Source organism: Dendrobates tinctorius, unplaced genomic scaffold (genome assembly GCF_039654945.1).
Source record: "Dendrobates tinctorius isolate UK_male_01 unplaced genomic scaffold, ASM3965494v1 ptg000231l, whole genome shotgun sequence".
Taxonomy (NCBI): Eukaryota; Metazoa; Chordata; class Amphibia; order Anura; family Dendrobatidae; genus Dendrobates; species Dendrobates tinctorius.
This window is the reverse complement of record NW_027361898.1, coordinates 17610353-17628167: the sequence shown is the minus strand read 5'-3', so window position 1 is coordinate 17628167 and position 17815 is coordinate 17610353. Positions and strand designations below refer to the sequence as shown.

At 44.2% G+C, this 17815-nt stretch overlaps 1 long non-coding RNA gene across 2 annotated transcripts; it reads left to right on the top strand.

Annotated features, from left to right (window-relative positions):
* Positions 1–2328: 2328 nt before the first annotated feature.
* LOC141059905 (uncharacterized) lies at positions 2329–6949 on the top strand. 2 transcript variants are annotated; one of them, XR_012222624.1, is made up of 4 exons: positions 2329–2919; positions 5190–5368; positions 5441–5571; positions 5644–6949. It is a non-coding gene; the product is annotated as an uncharacterized lncRNA (long non-coding RNA). The 2 variants fall into 2 exon arrangements; XR_012222623.1 differs by having other exon boundaries at positions 5441–6949.
* The last annotated feature ends 10866 nt before the right edge of the window (positions 6950–17815 follow it).

Genomic DNA, 17815 nt, shown 5'->3' with positions numbered 1-17815 from the left:
AGTCTGCTCGCTTATGTAGTCCCAGTCACTACCCCCACTCCTCCAATTATCTTCTGCAGCTGTTGGGTTAACATCATGTTGACCAGCTCCACTACCAGCAGTATCCACCAGAGGGAGCCTTGCCTCAAAAGTTGGATTAAGAGAGTTCACAACAGTTCCCTCCCCCTTGAGGAGGGGTCACTGAACCCTCATCCTCACCACCAAGCCGATCAGGATGGGCCCGGTGAAAAGCACGAACCAATCTCTCGGCATGAATATCAGAAGCAGAGACCCAAGAATTATCCTCCTGGCCATAACCCTTCCCCTTGACCAAGTACTGGAGTCTCCGTCTAGCCAGATGAGAGTCCAATATTTTCTCTACCTCATACTCCAAATTACCCTCAACCAATACTGGGTCAGGGGGCGCCGCCACAGGAACTACTGGCTCCACAATCCTTTTCAACAATGATTTGTGAAAAACATTATGAATCTTGAATGTACCTGGAAGAGCCAAACGGAAAGAAATGGGGTTAAGGATTTCCAAAATCTTATAAGGTCCAATGAATCTTGGCTTGAATTTTGGAGACGCAACCTTCATTGGAATTTTTTTTGAGGACAACCAAACCATATCACCCACTTTGAACCGGGGACCAAGGGTCCTATGCCGGTTGGAAAACCGTTGGGACTTTTCCTGAGAGTGGGACAACTTGTCCACTACTTGGTCCCAAATCTGCTGCATTATGTCCACCACAGAATCCACACTTGGGCAAGGCCTCCACCTGCCCCGAAGAAAATCGAGGATGAAAACCAAAATTACAGAAAAACGGAGACATCAAAGCTCTATTGTTTAGAGCGAATTCGGCCAATGGCAGAAATGAGACCCAGTCATCCTGATCAGCAGATATGAAACATCTCAAATAGAATTCCAAAGTCTGGTTTGTTCTCTCAGCTTGTCCATTGCTCTGAGGATGAAATGCAGAGGAGAAAGATAACTGAATTCCCAGTTTAGAACAAAAGGCCCTCCAAAATCTGGAAACAAACTGGACTCCTCTGTCTGACACAATGTTCTCAGGAATCCCGTGCAAACGAACCACCTGTTGTAAAAACGGGGCACCAACTCAGAAGAAGATGGCAACTTCGGGAGTGGTACAAGATGCACCATCTTGGAAAATCTATCACAAATCATCCAGATAACAGTCATTCTCTGAGAGACAGGGAGATGAGAAAAAAAATCCATTGAAATATGGGTCCATGGCCTGCTGGGCACAGGCAGGGGCATCAACAAACCACTAGAACGAGAACAGGACTTGGACCTAGAATAAGTCCCACAGGACTGCACAAAATTCCTGACATCACGAGATAAGGCAGGCCACCAAAAAAACCGACTCATCAAATCTCTGGTACCAAAAACACCTGGATGACCAGCCAGCGCGGAGCAATGAATTTCAGCCATCACTCTTTTCCTCCACTGATCAGGGACATACAATTTCCCCACAGGGCATCGTTCAGGTTTGTGACATCAAGAGAATCCGCAAAGAAACTCCTAGAAAGGGCGTCCGCCTTAACATTCTTAGTGCCAGGAAGAAAGGTGACCACAAAATTAAAATGCGTGAAAAACAAGGCCCACCTAGCTGTCTAGGCTTCAAACGCTTGGCTGATTCAAGATGAATCAAATTCTTGTGGTTGGTAAGGACCACAACTTGATGTCTAGCTCCCTCCAACCAATGTCTCCACTCTTCAAATGCCCACTTCATGGCCAACAACTCCCGATTCCCCACGTCATAGTTACGTTCAGATGGGGAAAATTTCCGAGAAAAGAAGGCACAGGGATTCATCTTAGAGGTTACCGGATCCCTCTGAGACAAAACGGCTCCTGCACCAATCTCAGAAGCATCTAGCACCACCTGAAATGGGAGTGAAACATCAGGTTGCCGCAGATCCGGAGCAGAAGTGAATCTCCGCTTAAGCTCCTGAAATGCCGAGACTGCCTCTGGAGGCCAATTCACCACATCAGGACTTTTTTGGTCAAATCCGTCAGTGGTTTAACAATACCAGAAAAATTACTTATAAATTTATGATAGAAATTAGAAAAACCCCAAAACTTCTGAAGAGCCTTCAGAGAAGTGGGCTGAACCCAATCATAGATGGCCTGTACCTTGGCCGGGTCCATTTCAATAGCAGACGGGGACAAAATGAATCCCAAAAACGATATCCTCTGTACACCAAAGAGACATTTCGATCCCTTAACATACAGAGTATTTTCTCTCGAGATCCGGAACACAGTCTGAACAGGTTCCACATGAGAATCCCAATCACTGGAAAAAAACAAAATATCCAGATAAGGCCTCTTTCACACTTCAGTTTTTTGCCATCAGTCAAAATCCGCCAAAATTTGAAATTGGCGGATCCGCTTTTTCTTGTTGCGGATCCGCCAATTTCCCCATTGGGATACATTAGTGGCGGATTTTGACGGATGGTCGTCCGTTGCGTCCGATATTCGGCGGATCCGCAAAATTCTTTGCGGATTCTGTCTGAGGGGGACGGAGAATGTAACGTTTTTTTTCGCCGTCAAAATGGCGGATGACGGCGGATCCGCCGTCATCAGCCATGCGGTAGAATGGGGCCCTATGGGCGGCGGATCCGCCGGGATCCGCGATTTTGCGGAATCCGCCGGCAGGATCCGCAAAATCGCACTGCGCATGCCCAGAAAAAAAGATACTTTTCCAGACAGTCCCAAAACTATATAAGATGGGCTAATTGGGCCCAGACATGCAGTAGCAGCCAGACAGCAAGCCAGCCAGACCACCACCAAGCCTGCAAGACAGCCAAGCCTGCAAGACAGCCACCAAGCCTGCCAGACCACCCACCCAGCCTGCCAGACACCCACCAAGCCTGCAGCCACAGCTATCAAGAGGCCTGCCAGTACCAGCTTTACCAAGTGTGAGTATACCTATGACATTTCTGTGTATGGCCTGCAAGTGTGTAGCAAGTGTGTAGCAAGTGTAGCGTGTGTGTGTGGTCTGTGAGTGTTGCATGTCTGTTTTTTTTTTTTTTTTATATTTTTTTTTTCTGTTGCTTGTGTACTGCTTTTTATTTTTATACAACTGTAATTATATTGTATTTTTTATGCTGTGATTGCTGCGATTGAGTGGTGTATGGTATGTGGTGTAATTGGGCCCAGACAATCCGGCACCAGCAACATTGAATACTCCAAGCAAGATATCAGACTCCAGCCTGCCTGACAGAAGATTCAACTAGAGCTATAAAACCTGTCTGCACAGCTGCAAGTCTACCACCTGCAAGACCCCTGGAGCGTGTGTGTGTATGTGTGGCCTGTGTGTGCATTTTTTTTTTTTTTTTTCTGTTGCATGTGTACTGCTTTTTATTTTCATACAACTGTAATTATATTGTATTTTTTATGCTGTGATTGCTGCGATTGAGTGGTGTATTGTATGTGGTGTAATTGGGCCCAGACAATCCGGCACCAGCAACATTGAATACTCCAAGCAAGATATCAGACTCCAGCCTGCCTGACAGAAGATTCAACTAGAGCTATAAAACCTGTCTGCACAGCTGCAAGTCTACCACCTGCAAGACCCCTGGAGCGTGTGTGTGTGTTGCATTTTTTTTTTTTTTCTCTGTTGCATGTGTACTGCATGTTATTTTCATACAACTTTAATATTGTATTTCTTGCTGTGATTGTGTGGTGTAAGGCTGGTTTCATATTTGCACTTTATAGCGCAGCTATTTCCTGCACACGTCCACCACTAATCCCCGTCCCATCTGGTCATCACCGCCTACTAGCACACATGGACGCTTGCGATCTGCACACCCTATCTTTAGTATGGGGTGTGCAGATTGCAAGCGTTCATGTGCGCTAGTAGGTGGGGATTAGTGGCGGACGTGTGCAGGAAATAGCTGCGCTATAAAGTGCAAATGTGAAACCGGCCTAAATGGTATTGTATGTGGTGTTATTGGGCCCAGACATCTACATAGCGCAGCGATGGCCTGCACACGTCCGCCACAAATCCCCGCCTACTACCGCACATGAATGCTTGCGATCTGCGCACCCTATCTTTATCATAGGGTGCGTAGATGGTGCGCTGGCAGGATTTTACCGTGTGCTGCGCACTTTTGAAGGTGTGCCCTTGTGCGCCAAACGCAGCATGTTGCATTTTGGCGCGCACGGCACACCTTCAAAAGTGCGCAGCACACTGTAAAATCCTGCCAGCGCACCCTATGATAAAGATAGGGTGCGCAGATCGCAAGCATTCATGTGCGGTAGTAGGTGGGGATTTGTGGCGGACGTGTGCAGGCCATCGCTGCGCTATAAAGTGCAAATGTGAAACTGGCCTAAATGGTATTGTATGTGGTTTGGGCCCAGACATCTGGCAACAGCCACACTGAAGAAACCGAACCAGACATCAAACACCAGCCTGACTGATAGAATTTCAAACTCCGCTGCAAATCTTCCACCTGCAATACACCTGGAGTGTGTAGCCTGGCTGTGTGTTATGCGTGTTTGCGTTTTTTTATTTTTCATGTATTGTGGTATTTAAAATAAAGAGCAGAGTAGCTCCTATTTTTTGGAAAAAAAAAAAAATAATAAAAAAAAAAAATAAATAAATTGTTTTGAAAAAATCTACTTTGTATCATTTTAAAAAAGGTAAAATTAAGTTACCATAAAGGTAATTGAAGTGTTCTGGTATACAAGTGTGGTTAAAAGTGAGATTGCAACATACCATGAAAAAATGGGTATACACAAGTGAGTTTCAGGGAATTCAAAACCATGCAAACACAGTGGGTATACACAGAAATTAAACATCTTCAATCACTGGTTACATACTCTGAGAGTTTCAGGGAATGCAAACACTGGTATACACAGCAATTACACACTACACGCCTTCAATCACTGGTTACACGGTGAGACCTTTAATCACTGGTTACACTCTCGGTGAGAGTTTCAGGGAATGCAAACTGGTATACACAGCAATTACACACCTTCAATTACTGGTTACACTCAGTTACAAAACACAAAGAAAGTAGGTTTACACAAAATATTATACACCTTCAATCACTGGTTACACTCTGAGATAAGGGAATGTAGACATGCAAACACTTAAAATTGCGTATAATTAGTTTCAGGGAATTACACATACAAAATGTGGTTTTTTGTTTTTTTTTTAAACTTTCATATCATTTTCTTTCAGTTCACACAATGAAGCGCCACCATACCGGCAGACACGGCCAGCCCAACCGTAGCAGAGATTCAGACCGCAGCAGGGATCAACGCAGCAGACATGACCGGTCAGACCGCAGCAGAAACAACCCTGACCGCAGCAGAGAGGAACAGCCACACCGCGGCGTACAGGCAACCATTAGTTTACCTGTAAGTATAAAGACCTGAAAGCTTATTATGATCCTTTGTATAGTACCTTAACAAGTCTCTTTATACTTGCAGATCACTTCAAGCACTACCAGCAGGGTAGCAGCAGAGAGAGCCAGCCAGGCTGCAGCAGAGAGGCCCAGCCAGACCGCAACAGAGACTGCCAGCCAGGCCGAAGCAGATACTGCCAGCCAAACATTTTCCCTGTAAGTATAAAAGCCTGAAAGCTTATTATGATACTTTGTATAGTAGCTTAACAAGTGTGTTTATACTTGCAGATCAGTTCAGGAAGCAACACAGCTGCCCCAAGCCGTAATGTCTTCTCCTGAAAGCTCCCCCTCACATCAGCGAGCTGAGGTAAAAAAAATTTTGTTTTTTTTTTATTTAAAATAATTTTTTTGTGGTTAAAAACACTATCCTATTATGTTTTAACAGGAAGCTGATTCAGAGGAGCTTCCAGGAGGAGACGTGCAGGGTGGAGAGACACATGGAGGGGGTGCGCAGATTGTAAGTTTAGCACATACACAGATACATAATGCTACACCCAACACAAACATTCATCACAGTGCACACCATAACTATGCATCCATCCAAACATTTTTTTTTTTTTTTTCCCAGTCTTCAGAATCCGGTGCCCGCACTAGAGTGACTCCCCGGACATCCCAGGGTCGTCAAGGTGATGCCTCTGGTGGTCGGCAAACGGTAAGTAACCCTATTTTGATAATTGTTTAAATGAACATCATGTGTTTGAATATAATGTAATTTTTTGCTTTTTGTTTTGTTTTTTATCTTCACAGGTTTCACAGCGTGCTCCCCGCAGACATCAGGAGGAGGGTGTCATTATTGATAGTGATGACCTCATCCATGAGGTGGAAATCCGGGAGCCGCTGTGGAACATGGCAAACCGTCTTCATGCCGACCAACCAACCACACGACGGCTCTGGGATGAAGTCTGTTCTTCAGTTATTGACAACTGGGAGGAACTCAATGCGAGGGCCAGGGATTTTGTGCGTAAGTATTACAACTTCAGTAACTTATATTTCCAGCATGTGAAGTGTTGAATACTAAACATTTTTTTTTTTTTTTTGCTTCACAGGTGACAGGGTTATCACACGGTGGCGGTCGCTCCGGGATCGCTTCAAGAGGGACTACAACAAAGAGATTCAGACCCCGAGTGGATCGTCGGGAGGACGCCGGGGACCCCAGTACAAAAACTACCAAGCCCTGGCGTTCCTGCGATCTACAATGGCGTGCAGAAGGTAAATATTCCCCAAACAATTCCTGTAGTAGAAATGTTTAACCAATTTTTTTTTCAGCAGACTTAAATTAAATATCAATATTTTTAATATACATTTTTTTCTTCTTTTTTTTTTTTTTTTTAGCACCATCTGCAGCACTCGGGAGTCTGCATCAGAGTTGCGTCCCTCTGCAGTGATCCCTAGTGAGACCGCCCCCGGTGACCACATCGAGGTATCCGACCCCTCTGTACCTACCCTCTTGTCTGATCCCTCTATCCCCTCCACCAGCACTGAAGCAGCAGGGCAGACTTCATCACATGAAGCTGCTGGTGACGACTTGTTCCCTGTTCCCCACCCCTCAGACACTGCCGCAACATCTCGACCAACTTTTGGTTCTGGCCGGCAGCGTCTGAGGAGTCAGGAAAGGCTGACCTTGTCTGACTGTTTGAGTCTAAACTCAACTGTTCAACACGGTTTCCACACTTATGGACAACGGTTATCTTCTGGGTTGACCATGATCAATCAAAGTATCATGGAACTCAGAAGATACATGGAACAGATGAGTTTAGAATCAAACCAGACACCGAGACATACCTTTTTTCAATCTGTTGTCCGGCAAATGGAAGGTTTAAGTACTCACCAGCAGATGCGTGTGATGCAAGCCTGTCAGAATGCTCTAGTGGAAGTGCTTGCTGAAGCATCTCTTCCTCCCCCTGTCTATCCTTCCACAGTCCATCCTCCCCCTGTCTATCCTTCCACAGTCCATCCTCCCCCTGTCTATCCTTCCACAGTCCATCCTCCCCCGTCCATCCTTCCACCACCATCAATCACACAGCCGTCCCTCCTCCTACCACTCCCTCTCCTTTCTCTAGTTCCCCATTCCATTCTTCCCAGTACCTACCTTCCCCATTGCATTATACCCCAATGCCCTCGCCATACCCACCCCCACATACACCTTCAATGTACCCACAAACCTCGTCTGTCCATCCACTCCCGTCCCAACCACATGTGTTAAACCCCCCTTCCACTTCTGGTCCTCACCAACTCCCTCCCCAGTCCCCTACCCCCCCCCTCGATGTGGTCAACCCTGTTAACCCCCCCTCCAATACTATCTCCACCCAACATTATCATAGTTTGTAATTTTTCTGTTATAATATACCAAAAAAAAATAAAAAAAGTAATATACCAAAAAAAAATTAAAAAAGTAATATACCAAAAAAAATTAAAAAAGGTAATATTATACCAAAAAAAGTTACCAAAAAGGTAATATACCAAAAAAAGCTACAAAAAAAGTTAAGAAAAAAAATTTAAAAAAAAAAATACAGTTAATACAAATTGTCAGAAATAAACTGTTTTTTTTCAAAAAACTTTATTGTGATGTTTATTTTTTGCTTCTTTATTCAAATTACACCAGTGGTGTAAAAGGTAAACACAACACTTGTTAACACAACACACAACCCTGGGTAATATTTCACAGTACACCGGTGGTGTACAAGGTACAAAAAAACACTTGGTAGCACAACATTTGATAACCAACACTTGTGAACATTTCAAAGTGTAAAACGCTTGGTACACAACACTTGGTAACTTTACGCTTGGTACACAACACTTGGATAACTTTACGCTTGGTACCCAACAATTGTTAACACTGCAAAGTGTAAAACTAACCAAATCACATGGTAAAACACAATGCTTGTGCAAAGCAAACACTTGGTAAAATTTCAGATAAAAAAAAAAAAAAAAAATTACTCACAATTGGTATGAAGAAAATTATATCATGTGATATTGCCAGTCCACTTGTCCCTCTGGTGTAACAAAATAATCTGCAAAGGTATCCCTAATTCTTGCCACTGAACCAGTACTCCGAAAAGTTTGCTGCTCATAATCCCACAAGGTGGTTTCATACACATTTTCATCGATGGAAACTGGTTCCTTTGAAAGGACAAAATTGTGCAGGATTACACAGGCCTTTACCACCTCATCCACAGTCTCTGTTTTCATTTTCATGGCCGTTAACAGTACTCTCCATTTCGCAGTTAAAATTCCAAACGCGCACTCCACCACTCTGCGCGCTCTGGTTAACCGATAGTTATAGATTCTTTTCTGGTGTGTTAATCCACGACTACCATATGGCTTCAGTAGGTGTTTTGAAAGTTGAAAAGCATCGTCGCCAACGCACACAAAAGGCATTGGTGGGCCTGTTGTTCCAGGGAGTGGTCTTGGAGGTGGGAAGTTAAAATTGTCTCCATACAAGCGACGGCCCATGGTGGAACTCTTGAATACCTGTGAGTCGTTAGAACGACCGTATGCACCAATGTCCACGGCAATGAATTTGCAGTTTGCATCCGAAATGGCCATTAGCACAATGGAAAAGTATTTTTTATAGTTGTAAAACTGTGAACCAGATCCCATGGGTTTCACAATCCTGATATGCTTGCCATCCACGGCACCGATGCAGTTTGGAAACTGGCAGATATCTTGAAACTTCTCTGCAATCTCCAGCCACCTCTCCTGGGTTGGCTCTGGGATGTATTCCTCCTGTAGAGAATCCCATAATGCCCGGCAGGTCTGTTGTACAATTCCAGCAATAGTGGAAATCCCAATCCGGAACTGGAAATGGAGGGAGGTGAAGGATTCTCCAGTTGCCAGGAATCTTAAAAAAAGGGAAAAAAAGTAAACTTAATACAAACTACAAGCCATAACATAACAATAAAAGCCTGCAGAATCTGAAACATTTTAAAAGGTAGATAACTTACCGAAGGGTCACCATCAAACGCTCCGCCGGTGATATAGAAAACCGCATGTAGGTGTCCCTTCTCCGGATTTGTTCTCCAACACGATCCACCAATATCTCAAAGAATTCCATCTGCATGCGCACGTAGTTGAAGAACTTGTCCGGATTCTCCCTCAATTCCAGGTACAGTGTGGTAAAAACGCCACGGGTGAACCTCTGCGCATTAATGGGATGAATCCACTGGCGCCGTCTCCTCATACGCAGGATTCGCAATCTTCTTTTCTCCCTCTCGATAGCAATAATTGCCAACCGATTCAAGTGAAGATCCAATTCCACACAGAAGCTGTCAATACTCGCAATAACTCCTTCCAGACTCGCACTAACTCCTTCCATCGCTGCCACTAGCTCTAAAACCTTTCAAAGAAATTGTATCACAACACCCTAGATATATTTCTCCCTAGCTTCCAGCATCCAATCACATTTGAGAGCATTTTCCAAGAGCGAATCATATTTGGGAGCATCCCATTTTGGAGGTGTGGAAAAACGGATCCGCAAAAAAACGGATCCAACGGATGACAAAACGGATGCAAACTGATGGAACGGATCCGTTTTGTTGAGGATCCGCAGTAAAATCGTTATGGCGGATCCTCAACAAAACGGATCCGTTCCATCAGTTTGCATCCGTTTTGTTTCCATTTTTGCGGATCCGCCATTTTCAAATTTTTGGCGGATTTTGACTGATGGCAAAAAACTGAAGTGTGAAAGAGGCCTTAATGATTAAAAACTTATCCACAAAGTCCCAGAAAATATCATTCATAAAAGACTGGAAGATGGAAGGGGCATTAGTGAGCCCAAAAGGCATCACCAGGTACTCAAAATGTCCCTCCGGAGTATTAAAAGCCGTCTTCCATTCATCCCCGTGTTTGATGCGAATAAGATTATACGCCCCCCTAAGGTCAAGTTTGATAAACCAACAAGCAGTTTTGACCCTGGAAAATAAATCAGAAATCAGGGGCAACGGGTACTGATATTTAACAGTGATCTTATAGTCAATACATGGCCTTAAAGAGCCATCTTTCTTGGCCACAAAAAAAACCCAGCACCTAAAGGTGAAGAGGATGGTCTTATATGACCCTTCTCTAATGACTCCTTGATATAAGATCGCATAGCATCATGTTCAGGTACCGATAAGTTGAAAAGCCGACCATTGGGAAATTTACACCCGGGCATCAACTCAATCATAACTCCTATGAGGAGGCAAAGACGCAGACTTACTCTCACTAAATACATCAGAAAAATCAGGCAAATAGTCAGGAACATCTTGAGACTGGGCAGAGGTGGAAAAAACAGGAGTGTCACCATGAGCACATTCACAACCCCAACTCACCACAGACACAGATTTCCAATCCAACACAGGATTATGGGTCTGTTACCACGGAAATCCTAGTACAATAATATCATGTAAATTGTGCAACACCAAAAATTTACAATTCTCTTGGTGGTCCGGGGTGACCCGCATAATCACCTGGGTCCAAAACTGGGGTTTATTCTCTGCCAAAGGGGTAGCATCAATACCCCTCAAAGGAATAGGGGTCTGCAGGGGTTCCATAGGAAAACCACAACGCTTAGTGAAGTCAAAATCTATCAGATTCAAAGCTGCTCCTGAATCCACAAATGCCTTAGCAGAAAATGTGGACAAGGACCAGATCAAGGTAACAGCCAAAAGGAACTTAGGCTGCACACTGCCCATCGTAAATGAGTGAGCAAAACGTTTCTCTCGTTTAGGGCAGGCTGAAATAGCATGAGAAGCATCTCCACAAAAGAAGCATAACTTATTATGCCTTCTAAACTCTTGACGTTGCGCCCTAGACAAAAGCCTATCACATTGCATGGGTTCAGAGGTTTGTTCGAAAGGCGGCACCGCCTCTCGCATAGTTTTACGTTCTCGTAAACGTCGATCAACTTGAACGGCCAACGACATAGAGTCGTCAAGACCAGAAGGGACAGGGAATCCCACCATAACATCCTTTACGGATTCTGCCAGACCTTTCCGAAAGAGAGCTGCTAGGGCATCATCATTCCATTTAGTAAGGACCGCCCACTTTGGGAATTTTTGACAATATAACTCAGCAGCATCTTGACCCTGTTTTAATGCCAATAAGGTTTTCTCAGCTTGATCAATAGCATTAGACTCATCATGCAATAACCCCAGGGCTTGAAAAAACTCATCTACACTAGCCAGAATAGGATCTCCAGGTGTCAGAGAAAAGGCCCAGTCCTGGGGATCGCCGTGCAGCAGGGAAATGACAATTTTAACCTGCTGCACCGAGCTCCCCGAGGAGTTAGGCTTCAAAGCGAGAAATAGTTTACAATTATTCTTAAAGTTCAGAAATTTAGACCGATCCCCAGAAAACACATCAGGAGTAGGGATCTTTGGTTCCACAACAGATGATTGGGCGAGATAAGCAGAAGTTCTCCGCACTTCAGCAGCGAGCTGCTCAACACGATCGGACAATTGCTTAGTCTCCATTAAGAAAAACATCCTACTATGGCCCCAGAGAAAAAAGAGGAAAAAATATACAAAAAATTCTGACACTTTTTTTTTTGCAATTCTTTCCTTCTTTTGAGTACCCTAGAATCTACAGTTTGGCTGGTGATTCTGTTATGAATGGGTCACCGAGGAGGAGAGCGCAATAGGCTATGCCACCAGAACACCAGAGAGGTTGGTCGCTCAGCGGATTGCAGACCCCTGACCTTAACAACACAACTAGCAGTAGCCGTGGAGCGTTCCTACGTTGCCCTAGACTCCTCGTCACAGCCGGAGGACTAACTAAGCCTAAAGACTGAAAGGTGAAATCTAAACTGCCCCGGAGCAGATCCCCAAAGGAATAGACAGCCCCCAAACATATATTGTCAGTGAGACAAGATGAAGCACAAACACAGACAGAAAATAGACTGAGCAAATGATGGGGCCCACACTGACTAGATAGGACAGGACATAAAAGGCACTGTCTGCAATCACTCAAAAACCCTAACAATTCCAACATGACTGATGTGCAAAAATACTGAGGTTTGCATAAACCTTGCCCCCACTATATCAGCACTCAGGTGTCAACTGGCAGCTAGCAACAGACTAATACAGCAGGGGACAGAGCAAACAAACACAAGATGCAAAGATGCAGGGCAGGAGCCAGCAGCCCCTGGGGGAGCAAGCTGACCCCTGACAGCAAGGCAAAAACAGATGCAAAGGGTTTAGCAAATGACACTTAGCTGAAAAAATGCAGGATCAGGCAGGAGACAGAAATCCTCAATAAGCAAAGAAAGGAGTATCACCGGCAGCCACAGAGAGAAGTCTGCTCGCTTATGTAGTCCTAGTCCACTACCCCCACTCCTCCAATTATCTTCTGCAGCTGTTGGGTTAACATCATGTTGACCAGCTCCACTACCAGCAGTATCCACCAGAGGGAGCCTTGCCTCAAAAGTCGGATTAAAAGAGTTCACAACAATGATGCCCATACAGTACCCCTTCAAAGTATGTTACACCCACAGTGACCCCAACACAGTATGATGGCCCCAACACACAGTATTATTGCCCAAACAGTCCCCCACACGAAGTAGGATGGCCTACCATAGTCCTCCCACAGAATGAGGTCCCCCACAGTCCTCTACACAAAAGATGGTGCCCACACAACTCTCCACACAGTATGATGGACCCCACACAGTATGATGGTTCTCCATACAGTATACTGGCCCTCACAAAACTCCACAGTATGATGGCCACACACAACCCTCCACACAGTATGATGGTTCACACGCAACCAGGGTCGGACTGGGGCACCGGGACACCAGAGAATCCTCCAGTGGGGAGGGGGGAGACCCTGTGGACCGCCGCATTAGGCGACCCGACTGCGCCCCCCTGCCGGCTGCGCCCGGGGCAAATAAACCCGGCTGCTCCACCTAGATACGCCTCTGTCCGTTTATATGGATGAAATGCATGATCACGTACTGTAGTCTCAAAACATCACTAGTTGCAGTAGTTGCTGTAGAGGCAGAAGAAAGGTCAGACCGTCCACTCAAAGATGAGATGGAGAAGGTGGATGAGGCCTTCTGAAGGTTGGAATTATTAGCAGAATTCTTTCTCCACAAGTATACTCTATTAGACTGATAGTCTTTAAGATCCCTATTATATTTAGTTTGTCTTGAATCTTTTTCACCAATAAATCCATAGATTTATCAAGGTCAGCTTCAAATTTCTGCATTTTATCTGTCGGACAGCCCAAGCGTAGCTCTGTTTGCGCCGTGTCAATCAGACCATCCAAATTATTAATGGTAGAAGTATTGTGATCAATCAAGAGTTGCATCAACAGGAAAGAGCAATTATTGCATGACTCCTCCCATTTGTCAATAAATATTTCATCCTCAATAGGGAATGATGGGATGACTTTAACTCTAAGTCCCCTAGGTATCATTTTGTTTTTTTTATATTTCTCAAGAAAAAGTCTGTTCCACCATAACCTGGAATGTTTATCCAGCATGGTTTTAATAGTAGAAAATTTTTCTTCCAATCCTGAGTCAGCCATACTGCTGCCAAAAACCTGGTCCATTTGAGAAAACCATGACTTCTCCCTGGCCCAAAAGTCTATGATGCTGGTCAAAGTACCTGTGCATAACACAGCAAGATTAAATAGTCAGAAAAATTGACAGAATAGAGAGCTGGAGAGGACAAGTAGAGCCATATTTAAAGTACTGTAAACAAGAAATTGGAAAATTATGCCTCCAGCACATTATTAGGACAGTGTAGGACACACTGCACATAAATAGACAAAAAAACACAGATAAAAATTCAATGCAAAAAGTCCAAAAGTAATAATATTGTAGAAAAAATGCAAATCTTTATTAGAAAACCAGATAGCTAACAAACATGGGCTAAAAACTGACACCTGTTGTCTGCAAAAGCAGCAGTGGGACAGTGAACAGTGATTCCCTCATTAGTATCAACATAATTATGACAAAACCCTTAGAGGTAGCTGGTACATAGTAAGGTGCATACAGCCATAACATAAAATAATGGCCGAGGAACAGCCTTGGTCAGGTAAAAGGACACCACATTATCTAAATAAAAGGAATAATCCCAGGCTGATATCCACTAGTAACAATCAACCAATATTACGGCCACATATGCAGATGATGGTTGATAAAACACATACCAGGGTTATAGAGGAACACACCACACTGTCCACCGCTGGCCCCAACGAGTGTTTTGGAAAAATTGCTTCTTCAGGGGGCGTTTAGTATTGCCGTTGTTATGGCTATTTATAGGTGCCTGTGTAAAATCACTGCCAATCAAAGGCAGTGCCATGGTCGCGCCCCCCTACCCCTTACCGCCACAGCAGCTGACACTGACAAGCACACGGGGCCGCGTGAGGTCAGACGCCAGACCACGGGTGGAAGTGAGGAGGGCGAAAGCAGGGCAGACCTGCGCATGCGCAGTAGCAGATCGGCATTTGGCGGCCATCTTAAATGAGGGCAAAAGTGTGGGCACGCATCAAATTAAATACAAATGTGCAGAAGAACATAAGATTAAAAAATAGAGCGCACCATACTGTATATCTAAGGGGAAACATTAGTACATATAAAGATAATGTATAAATGTAATTTATATGTTTTTAAATAGCCAAACAAAACAGAATGAGAGAGAAAAAAGGGGCGGGAGGAAGGAACAATGGGATCAAAAGGACACTCATACGGGCTATAAATGTATAGATGAGGGAGGACATACTGACAAATTGTACATACTGGTCCATAAAAGTATCAAAGGTATGCATAAAAAATGCAAGCAAATGTGTACATTAGGGTGACCGCAAAAAAATCGATGTCGGAATTTTGTCCGTCTGGACCCCACAAAACGATTCCCCTTTCCAGATATTGAGATAGCCAAAATTTGAGCTCAATCAAACGACGTTAACCCGTGCCGCTCGTCGCTCAAAGTTTGAAAAAATCCAAATTGAGGTATTTTAAGATTTAGGTATTTTGCATAGTCTGTTAGACTATAAAGAATGTGACAACAACATTGCAGAAATAGCCCTGACCAAATTTTCGAACCATTTGTGGTATTTGAATGCAGAGTTGGTGGGATTATCGCTTTTTGATCCCACCATTACAGACAATGAAAAGTTGTTAATGGCTAATAAATTGCTCAGTAGCACAGATGAACCATCAGAGCACGCTAGGGTTGTAAATCCAAAAGTTAAGAAAGAAAAATTAAAAGAGGTAGGAAGTAACCGACTTTAACGACCTTCTGACAAAAGATGAAGAACAAAAGCAATATGTCCTGCAAGTTGTAAGCAAATGCCGAGCATTATATTCTGACGTTTCAAAAACTACTTTAACAAAAGCTCTAGAATAGATTAGATAACTATGTAAAATTATCAACTCATGTAGGTTAGCGTGCTCTGATGGTTCATCTGTGCTACTGAGCAATTTATTAGCCATTAACAACTTTTCATTGTCTGTAATGGTGGGATCAAAAAACGATAATCCCACCAACTCTGCATTCAAATACCACAAATGGTTCGAAAATTTGGTCAGGGCTATTTCTGCAATGTTGTTGTCACATTCTTTATAGTCTAACAGACTATGCAAAATATCTAAATCTTAAAATACCTCAATTTGGATTTTTTCAAACTTTGAGCGACGAGCGGCACGGGTTAACGTTGTTTGATCGAGCTCAAATTTTGGCTCTCTCAATATCTGGAAAGGGGAATCGTTTTGTGGGGTCCAGACGAACAAGATTCTGACATTTTTTTCCCCCAATATGAGATCCGGTCACCCTAGTGTACATATAATATACTGTATATATATATATATATATATATATATATGCACCCAGAGAAGCATAGATGTCCAAAAATATATAGATAAATAGTATCATATAACAGTAGTGCATAATAGTATCTAAACAGATGCCAGAAAAGTCCATATAGGACCACCAGAAAAAACACAATTCATGTATCGTAGTGAAAACAATGTATAGTAGTTGAAATAAAAGTTCAACTGAGTCCGTGCTTTTTGATGGAAAATTTAAAAATATTTAGTAGAAGCCTCAAATAATAAGTAAGTCCATCATGGCTGAAGATGAGGTTAAAAATTGATCCGTCCACTTCAAACTAGAGCAGGTGTCCAACGTATCTTCCCCAAATCTCAAATATACGACAACACAGGAAAAAGCAAGTGGCAGGAAATATTGTCACTAAAAATAAAACAACACAATTAAAATGAGACGCAGAGCCAGTATCACTGAAGAAAATTGCAGCAAATGGGTGAATACAAGAAAGGAGCAAATGATAAACATTCATTTAAGCCATGTGGTTATGGGTCGCCCTCCCAGGGCTGTAGGATACTCGGTACCAGGCCGGTGTCAGCGGGATGTGTCACAGCAGCGGTGACCCGGTCCGTGGCCCTGGGCGCCCAATGTAAAAAGGGGGAAATTGAATGGTGGAATGTAGTTAATGGAATAGTTCGTGATGCCACCTGTGGTGTTCGGCAAGTGAGATGTTAGGCCAACGCTGCACGCAGATCCTCTGGGGCTGGTGGTGTGTTGCAGCCAAGATGGTGAAGCTCCCCACAGATGGAGCTGTAGCCCCAGGGCAGTGTAGATGTAGGGGGAGAGGAGAGGCACAAGCGGTGTAGAATCTGGTACCCAGATGTAGCAGTGCTGGGTGCGTTGGCGCAAGAATGAATGGAGCACACCAGGGCTTGTAGTTCCAAAGCTTTACTCACAGCCTGTAGTACACACAGGTGCCTGCCTCCTTGCTGTGTCCTCATTCAATCAACCTCCAAGCCAGATGGAATGCTCCCTTCCAACACTCCGCCAACATGTGCCTTCCTGAATGTCTCCTCTTATAGCGCCTTTAAGTGTGAAGTACTCCCAGTACTGAGTTAGACTGGAGTGCCTCCTGACAGATGTTCCCAAGAACTCTACTTGTACGGCAGACAGCTGTAGCCTGCTTCGAGGACTCCTTATTCCTGAGTCCCGGTTCACTATCAATGTTGCTGTTGTGCCCCCAAGTCTTAGATGGGAGTAGTGCATTTACAGCCGACTACTCCACCGGTGTCTGCTGTAGAACCATTAGTGTCCATACAACCTCGGGGACCGGGCCCCGGCCTTGCGCTTAGAACTTCTAGACAGGGTTCTTCCTCTAACCCACGTCCTCTGTTCCCTTGTACTCCTACATTCCGTGCTAGTCTTTCCTTCTTATGGAAGATCAGGTTTCGTTTCAATGTCTTTCTCCTTCTTTCCTTTCCCGTGCCAGCAGACCCAGGTCACTGAGGTCTGCTGCAGCACCTCTTTCCTCCATCCCTTCTCCCAGGGATCTTCTCTCCTCACTCCTCTCTGAGTGACTCTCTGACTGACTGACCTCAAACTGACTGAAATTCTAAACCTTCCCCCTCTTTTATGTATTCTAACTCCAACCGCCT